This window comes from Gadus chalcogrammus, chromosome 7 (genome assembly GCF_026213295.1).
Source record: "Gadus chalcogrammus isolate NIFS_2021 chromosome 7, NIFS_Gcha_1.0, whole genome shotgun sequence".
NCBI lineage: Eukaryota > Metazoa > Chordata > Actinopteri > Gadiformes > Gadidae > Gadus > Gadus chalcogrammus.
In genome coordinates, this window is record NC_079418.1 from 26,591,344 (window position 1) to 26,597,726 (window position 6,383).

The 6,383-nt window shown below is 41.8% G+C and overlaps 1 long non-coding RNA gene across 1 annotated transcript; it reads right to left on the reverse strand.

Moving 5' to 3' along the window:
• Positions 1–3,715: 3,715 nt before the first annotated feature.
• LOC130386209 (uncharacterized) lies at positions 3,716–6,383 on the reverse strand. The gene is made up of 4 exons (XR_008896099.1): positions 6,139–6,383; positions 5,771–5,928; positions 5,337–5,577; positions 3,716–5,225 (listed from the first exon to the last, which is right to left on the reverse strand). It is a non-coding gene; the product is annotated as an uncharacterized LOC130386209 (long non-coding RNA).

Below are 6,383 nucleotides of genomic sequence, written 5' to 3' on the forward strand. Positions count from 1 at the left end.
GCAACGACATTCCTTTGCCAGGAAACATACTTTGGAAAACATTATTCACGTAAAAGACAGATTTAAGGCAAAATGCACGATAATCAAGTATAAGTATAAAAGTAATCCCTACCTTTGGGGCCTTAGTTCGGATGGTTTGTATTGTTGTAGAATGGAATGGTCAAATACATTCAATGCATTTAATTACTTGGATTTCTGCTATACTGTATATCCTCCACAAAACATGAATGAAAATGCCTTTTCTACAAAACAATCTACTATAATCATTAAGGTACATGTATCAATGCTGCCGGTCACGTTTACACGCTACTTTTGGTTTGGTCTGGTTGGGTTCATGGACATAATAAGGTTGGGTTGGCTTGTCAGACGTAGGCTACGCGTTTGATTTAGACTCGTTAAGTAGAAATTCTTACTTTTAACCTTAGTTAATTGCATTAAAAAAACGATATCAGGTATCAGGGTGTCATCAACCTAAATGGGCTAACTATATATTAAAAAAGTAAAAAGTATTAAAGTAGCGTTTTGTGGCGACCATCTATAATTTCTGGTGAGATTGCAGTAAACATTTTTTTTGCATCACCCATAGTGAACTGGCCATCGGGCATACCAGGAGAAATTATTTAGACCGCATCGGTCTAAATCGATAAAGCTTTTCCCAAGTGTTTGCGAAGGTATGCACCCCTTATAGGAAGTGTGTCCCCAAGCTTCCAAGTAAGGACATATAGCCAAATAATAGACTGTTGTACAATAGCTTTAACTTTTTCAAAAAAAATTGAAAAAATATTTGTTCACCGGGCCAAAGAAATCACTGTAGGAAAAAAATAAATGGAAGCTTGCATGACGTTTCCCCAAACGTGCTCTTACGAGGGCCAAATCACTCTGCCTGGCTCTTTGGGATGGCCGGCCTCTTCTGTAACAGTTAATAGGATTGTTGACAACAAGGTTTATCTGAACAACAGGTCTACCTCGAAAAGAAATGTATATGCACTTTTTTTGATTAATTTAGTTTATTTTACATTGACATGGCATATTGTCAAGGTTGCATATAAAACTATATAGGTACTAGAATAAAATAAAATTCCAACGATTATCATTTTATTCAACCATTTTAGTGGAAGTAGTGAAATACATTTTATTCAACCATGATAGTGGAAGTAGGGTAATACATAAGATTTGATAGTGAGGAACATTTTTAAAATGGGGGGAGCCAAATGTACATATTGAACAGCACATATTTTACATTTCAATCAGGAAAAGAGTTGCAAATGTGCAAAACTGAAAAGCAGGCATGCATGCATATCCATCTATCCTTTATCCTATATGCTAGCTCATCCAAGTGTTTTTATAGTTATAAGGGTTGAATTCTATGCACCCACAGCTCCAGCACACCGCCTCACGTAGGCCGATACCCTCTACTGACATCAACCTGAAGAGGCCCCATTAAGAGGCGACTCCTCTTATTGAGTGCCACCCTTGGGGAAACTCCAATGACAGCTGTGCCCTTGGACTGCCTCTGGCCTGGGTACCAAATTTCCCAAATAGCTGGTCACTACATCTGAATTCCCTTGGGCAGTCAACACTGCAACGCACACACACAGGACATAATGAATAACCTTTCCTTGGCCGACTCAAACAGTTGGGGAGACAAATCCTCAAGCTTGATAACTCGACTCCTTAACTGAGGGTTAGTACCCTGTGGTAGGTAGGCTGCATTAAGACACTATGTTCCCCTTTTCTCAACCACCAACAAACTGCAACAGGATGGATGGCCCAGACAGGGACGAGTGGCTCACCACCTCAAGCTGAGCATCGACAGGACCGCAGTCTCTAAGCCTTCGGATGTCTGCAGTGTGCAGGGGCTTCAACGGAAGACCCCGGGTAAGCATGCAGAACCAGAACGGATCCAGTGCGGCAACAAAGAGGGCTGGGCTGGAAACGGGCAACCAATGCCTGACATAAACCTCAATGCCGTTTGGGACATCCATGTGCCATTCCGCTATTCCTACATGACAAGCAGAAACCATTTAAGAAATCATACAGCTAGATGCCTTTTGAACAATAAACAAACCACGCTTTCTTGTTAGCAATGGCGTTCATTCAGACATAGAGTCTTCAGGTTTACAGAATGGAGAGATATTTGCCAGGGACGAAAAGAAAAACAGGCGACGCTCCCGAGACAATCCACACATGATGAAGGTTACCTTGGAAACCCAGTGAGTAAAGTGGGAGAAAAGTCATGAACAAGCACTACTGAACCTTTTTTATGCAATCTGGCATCTTATTTCCAATTATTTTTAATTATATACAGCACCAGACTAGAGAATAAGTTAAACTGCTTAGCACCAGATGAAAACAGGTGATAAAGAGGGAAGCCAAGTCAGGGTAAAGTGGCAATTGATTATTTAATTTTAACTAAACAAACATATATATTTATAAACTAATGGGGTGTGGAGTGGATTGTATCAGTAGTAGGTGTATGGATGAGTCACAAATGTTTAGGATGGTGTAAGACATGAGCTAGTAATGACAATCTGGTCGTGATGGGACATGCCTAAGTTCAGGTCAGAGAAATGCAGCTGATTCGGATTGATTCAGCTTCACGATTATTTATTCTATTCACAATGACATGAGGTATATTCAGTACTGTATCACAGGTAAGTTGTGGTGTTTGGTTCTTCATGTAAGTGTGTAAGCACAGGTGTGTGCAGGTGTGAACATTCGGCTGTAAACAGTTGGCCGTGGTTCCTAAAAGTTCAGAAACATAAATAATTTAAAATAGAAATTAGTTAGATTTCACAAAACATTATATCACCACTAGGAGGCAGTAGAAGCTAATTAACTGTCTCTTTCTTTTTCTCACTTTCACTCTCCTTCTCTCTCTCATCACAGACCGCCCTAGATATAATTTTATACCCCAGTGTCTCCTCGCTCCACATAACTGAATCAGAGGGGATGAAAAGTGCCAAGTCAGTCCCATTGTAGCTCCACACTCAGGTGGATTCCTCTAATTTGTCCAAGGTAAAATCACATTTCACACGTTATTTTACCTCTAGGAGGCAGTAGAAGCTAATTCTCTCTCCCTCCCTCCCTCCCTCTCTCTCCCTCTCTCTCTCTGAAATTTAGCTTCAGTCTGAATCCTGAAACAAACTGTGAAGCTGTGATTTAATAAATCTCAGTTTGTCGGGTATATCAATTATTATCAAAAGGATGACAATACATTCATAAACAACAGTAATGTTTACTATGTTATCATATGTCTGTAGAATCTGTTTTACAATGGTATAAGAACACAAAAACGCTGCAGGCCTGGACGTGGAGTTTTCGGAATCCCTATGTTTCAAAGTGTCTCAGGATTAAATTATAACTATTGAGAACTGCCATCTCCATGTCACTGCCAATTTGTTTAGGAAAGGTTAAGCTGTCCCAGATGTTGCAAGCGTTTTCATACGCTGCGGCTGAATCCTACATTTGGAAGGGGGAGAGGGGAGAGTCGTCTGCTGCAAATGTCAAAGGGCAAGGGTTGAAGTTGGGCCTTATGGCCAAGCTTTTTGGGGATGCTGATTAGCTGAAACATTTCTTGAAGCCTGGCAAAATGGATTCTCACGTGATCATGATCTTGCAAACACAGCTGCGTTGCAAGTTAAGGTTGCATGCCTGCTTTCCATATCAAACTCGCACACAAGGATTTAACTATACACACTATCTTCTACTCTTTTGTGTGTGTGCGGTCTTAGGATCTGGTTTCACAGTGTCTGTCGGTCAGCACAGAGACTTAATGCACTACCCAGGATTTCCAGTGACAAAGTATTTTCACATAATAATATCTTGTTAACAAACCATCAAACAACTGTTGTCACAAGTATGACAGATTCGTCATACTCCATACGGAATGGAGCCAGAAGTGGTTCTGGCAAGTTTGTATGCTTTTTAAATGGATTTATCCCGTCTACAATCCTCTAGAATACATTCAGGAAAGATAAACGCGTACTATGTATGCGTGTTTGTGCCCTAGGGGCCTGCATTAAGAAGTCCATGAGATGATGTAGTTATCTATATGTATGTAATCATAACTCAACCAGTGCAATGGATTTTTCCTTACCCGTCTAGAATACACGTTTATATTTTACCAGCACATTTTGTTACCATACCTGATTGCAACCGTTTACTTGGATTCCGATACACTGTCAGGATGCCACCACTTGGGGAAGAGGTGGTCTTCATGCATGCAAATTCTGGATGTGGTTGACAACTGACTTCCACTTGGCCGCCTTCTCAGGCCCTAAGGTGTTTTTTGGCAGCGACCAACTCATCTACAAGTTTCAGCTTATAGAGCAAGGATTATATGAAAAATAGGAAAATATGTCGGAAAATCCCACAAATTCCATATGGTAACACTAATACAGTTGAAAGTTGGCACAACGACGCACCGGGGGAAACAAGTGGCAGCTGATGGCAGGAGGTGGCCAACGGGTGTCGTACTTACATGGGCTGGCTCTGCCACCGTCTTGAGTCATTACCGATTCTGCCATGCTGGTTGAACATGCCTGTCTGTTGCTGGACCTCAATTTGTCTTGCACACCGGACAGATTTCAAACAGCTCTCTGAGGCAGCTTTCAAAAACATTGTACTTCGGGCAGTGGCGATTCTAGAGTCACTTAGGGCCATAGGCAAAATATTCCTAGGGGGGCCCGCCAACCAGTGTACATAACCATTATATTATAAACAATGTGACACCATTGAAAAATTTACAAAATCAAATTATATAAATTATTTTATTTAAAATGTTTAGATTTGCAAAAAAAACAGGGTACATATTGTTGAAAGACTTTTAGCAGTCATGGCACATGTTGCCGTTTTTTTTTCTTTCTTTTGTCACTTCCAGATGGATAACACCTTTTCATTTTCAATGCAAACTTTGAGGACGCTGTGGGAATCAATCATAAAAATTTACCGGGAATGAAATGGAGCACATTGGGGAGGTTTCCGACGTTGTGGCAAATCAAGCATCTGTATTTAAAGGGGAGGGGGAGTTGCGGTTGCCACATTTTGAGACTTTACTGTGGAGGAAGTTATGTCTGCCTGCCTGGGGGGTGCCCCAAGCAGTAACCAGCCCCCCCAAGCAGTAACCAGCCCCCCAAGCAGTAACCAGCCTCCCAAGCAGTAACCAGCCTTGCCTGTTCACAAGCAGCGCGTCTGACTTTCGGTCACCGTACGTAGGACCAAACCTAACATAAAACAAAAGATAGAAGACATTTTTGGATTAGCTTTCCAACTCTCTCTACTTTTCTCATCTCTGCTGATAAGTGAGTAACATGTTGTACAAATATGAAACTTACCATATTTCGGATTCCTCTGTAACAGAATCCCCAGGGTTATACGATCAGTCAAGCGGATCAGATTGAAACTCTGCAGATAAGTCTTCCTCTTCCAAACAGAGTATCTTGCTGGGTCTGAATCCTGGGCCTTTTACAGGTGTAGATGAATGGGGGAGATGAATGGGGGAGATGCCACCGTAACCGTGTCAACTGGACACGGTTTCCGTGCCCACGCTGAGACATCCCACCGTTACCTGGATTCCTATTTAGAAAAGGAAAAATAGATTTTTTTTGGTACCCAACATCATAACAAAGTTGACAGTCAGCACTAGGAAAAGTGTTCAAGTGCACTTTCCTATAGTCCAGATAACATTATTTCAGTACAGTACAATGTTTCCGGTACTGTATATCAACAAATACAAAAGCCAAAACACATTCATGCCCGAGTTGTATACCTTTGCTTCTCACGTGATCCCTCAGTGTACCCCCGGACAGCTGTGTGCGGAGCGAGACCGTCTTTGGTGATTACCTCTGTGTGCCCACTGAGGTGGGTCCGTTAGGGATCCTACATCATGGAATGGGGCTTGAGTGAAGAAGTGTTGGGATTTGGTTCCTGGATCACACACACTTTTGAGTAAGGTCAAAATAGATCTTGGCCGCGGTGGATGCAATAGGATCATGGGAAAGTTGAACGAAAATATTGCACAACACAATAACCTTTCGCAATTTGAGCACAGCTCCGTTAGGACCAACAACTCTAGTCAACACTCTTTGGGAGATACATTGTTTGTTTTAACCACATCAACTAATAAAGCATACTTACAGGTTTTAATCCTGTATATCCCATTAAAGAGGGAACTGAGTCGTTTTCGAGGAGTAACCGATCTGAAAATCCTGCTTCGTACTGTCCCCGGTTCTGAAAGTTGTGATCCTTCGGAAGTCAATGCAAAGAGCATGCTTTTGCACAGTGAACAGCATCTCGACATTTTGGTAGATTACCGAACACCATCGGCTACCGTTTGTTTGGGTCGTGCCTAAACGGCGTGGACGCGTGACTTTTGCACTACC